Raw genomic sequence first — 2,823 nt, forward strand, 5'->3', positions numbered from 1 at the left:
TGCTGGAGGGGGCCCGAGAGGGGGCTTGGGAGGGGGCCGGGCCGCCGCTGGCTAGCCAGTGGAGAAGGACGCTCTCCCGCGAGGCCGGCGGCGTGGGAAAGGGTCTGGGCTGCGGCGGACGCGGGAGGAGGGCGGGCTGTGGCCGGCGACAGTCGCAGGACGCGGAAGGGCACCCTTCTTCCTCTTCCTCGGCACATCTCTACCGTGTAACAGGAGAAAGAGAGAGTGAGGGGCACTGAGAGATGAGGGATGAAGCATCCCTGAAAAGAGTCCCTGGGTTCTTATAGCTCTTGATAGGGAGGGAGAAGAGTGGTGGTGATCGTGGTTGTTAGGCGGTTGTAACCACGGACAGCCGCAATTACCACCTCCATTTTCTTCCTGAAAAGCTCTTTGGATTTTCAGATGGGCCGGCCATGTTGGGCTTGGCCCATTAGCCCACTATGTGTGGGCTGGTCCTCACAGTATGAGCTGACGATCTCACCCCACTCTGATTGGCGCTCTTACGTGGAACAGCTTTGCTGAGAGCAGCGCTGACGATCGGCGGCCAAACCTCCGATTGAACAATTCAACTTCCTCTGCATCCAAAGAAGAATTCAACGTCTTCACAGCATATCCTTCAAACTTTTGAAAGTGCTTCCAGCATTATCCAGGAGTCCCAACAACCACTATAAATGTATGTAGGAGGTTCCGAGCCAAGGGCAGTAGATCTCATCAAGGAAGAAAGAAGAGGGAAAAAACCATTTGTTCCCCCAACGCTTTAACCATGGCTGCCGACAAGTCACCCGCCATGACCCTTCCGCTGGCCGGCCGCGTGGCCATCGTCACCGGCGCCTCCCGCGGCATCGGCCGTGCCATCGCCCTTCACCTCGCCTCCCTCGGCGCCCGCCTCGTCCTGAACTACTCGTCCAGCTCCTCGCAAGCCGACCTCCTCGCCGCCGAGCTCAATTCTTCCTCCCCATCTTCCCCTCCCTGCGCCGTCGCCGTCCGGGCCAACGTCTCCGACCCGGCGGATGTCAAGTCGCTCTTCGACCGGGCCGAGTCCTTCTTCGGCACCCAAGCCCACATCCTCGTCGCCTGCGCCGGGGTGCTCGACTCCAAGTTTCCGTCTCTCGCCGACACCACCGTCGAGGACTGGGACACCACCTTCGCCGTCAACGCCCGCGGCGCCTTCCTCTGCTGCCGGGAGGCAGCCAACCGACTCCAGCGGGGCGGCGGCGGGCGGATCGTGACGGTGTCGTCGTCGCTGGTGGGGGCGCTGAGGCCGGGGTACGCGGCGTACACGGCGTCGAAGGCGGCGGTGGAGGGGGACGGGGATCACGGCCAACTGCGTGGCGCCGGGGCCGGTGGCGACGGAGCTCTTCTTAGCCGGGAAGAGCGAGGAGGACGTGCGGCGGGCCGCGGAGCTGAGCCCGCTGGGCCGGCTGGGGAAGCCGGAGGAGGTGGCAGGGTTGGTGGGTTTCCTGTGCACGGATGCCGGGGAGTGGGTGAATGCGCAGGTCGTCCGAGTGAACGGAGGCTACGTCTAATTAATAATGGTTTGAGTCATTTCATTTGCTTGCAGTATTGGCAGCATTTTGTCGTGAGTTTGTTGGTACAACTTTGCCGGTGGATTTCATTTCTGTCATTTCGATTGGCGTGCAGTTTGCTTTTGGAAGCGGCTTAGGAGTTCTGAATAATGTCATGGAAATTTATAATTATATTATAATGACGGCTTTTGTTTAATGGGATCTCATAGGTTAAATTGATACCTGTTCCAATGATATTTATTAACCATTATAATAGAAAATAGTAGATTAACTCTGCTATTTGGGTAGGAGATTTGAATATAAAAAAAAATATTATTAAAAAAAAAGAATAGAAGGGACAAATAGCCGCATTGTTCGATAAGTTAACAAAGATATTATTGAAATTATAAATATAGGCGGACGCTTTCTCTTCCTCCGTTTCTGTAAACATTTCAACTCCCCACCCAAGGATTGCTAAGAGGAGCTCTATTTACCTCTATTTCTGCCTTGCAACAGCTCGCTTGCCAAAAGACCATTCTCCTCCCCATTTTTCTTTCAAATCTTGCTTCTAATGTGGAAAAGAAACGCCTCACTGATGTTTAAGTCGGATTCAACTTTTAAAGAACAGCAGAGATATTGTGAAAGTGGTATAGTGGTAGCATAACTTTTTGCAAGTGCCCTATAGTATATGCTCGCTAATTATGCTAGTTTTTGCAAGCGTAAATAAAGACCCTTGCAAAAGATTCATCAAATACAAAATTATGTGCGACCAATCCATGTTACCCTCACAAATTTCATTTATGGCAACCTATTTTCTTCTTCAGATCTCATGATAACCCTTTCTTTTTAAGTCAAACCTCCAACTAAAGATGGCAACTAGCCAATGTTTATGATTAATGCCAAAATTTGTTAAAGTAGCCTATGCTTGAGGTTAAACTTAATCTTAGCAACCCTAGGAGAAGCCTAGCCCGAGATCACAGCTAGCACCATGGGTTGTGGAGTAGTCAACATTGGGATCATGCTCGAAGCCTTAATCCCTCTCACCCAGGAGAAAGGCCTAAGGTTCGAGAGTAGTCGACTGTAGAGGATCATGCTTGAAGGCTTTGATCTCTGGATAAAAAGAGCTTGAAAAGGCCATTGGCACTCCATTAAAACCATGCCCTTGAGCTACACAATAATTGATGCTCTACTCAAACTTTACACCTAAGTGCTATACAACTGCTAACGATCCAGTTCGAGCTCAATAACTATGCCAAGCAAGTTGCTGAGTCTACAAGCAAAGGATGTCCCTTTACTTTTCCAGTACTAGAAAAGACAA

The 2,823-nt window shown here is 51.4% G+C and overlaps 1 pseudogene; it reads left to right on the forward strand.

The window, feature by feature from the left end:
• The first annotated feature begins 501 nt into the window (after positions 1 to 501).
• On the forward strand, positions 502 to 1,722 carry LOC113463476 (NADPH-dependent aldehyde reductase-like protein, chloroplastic pseudogene; annotated as a pseudogene).
• Positions 1,723 to 2,823: the final 1,101 nt, after the last annotated feature.

The sequence above is a fragment of the Phoenix dactylifera genome, chromosome 9, assembly GCF_051530095.1.
Source record: "Phoenix dactylifera cultivar Ajwa chromosome 9, Ajwa_hap1_PhDact_Kaust_v1.1, whole genome shotgun sequence".
NCBI classification, from domain to species: domain Eukaryota; kingdom Viridiplantae; phylum Streptophyta; class Magnoliopsida; order Arecales; family Arecaceae; genus Phoenix; species Phoenix dactylifera.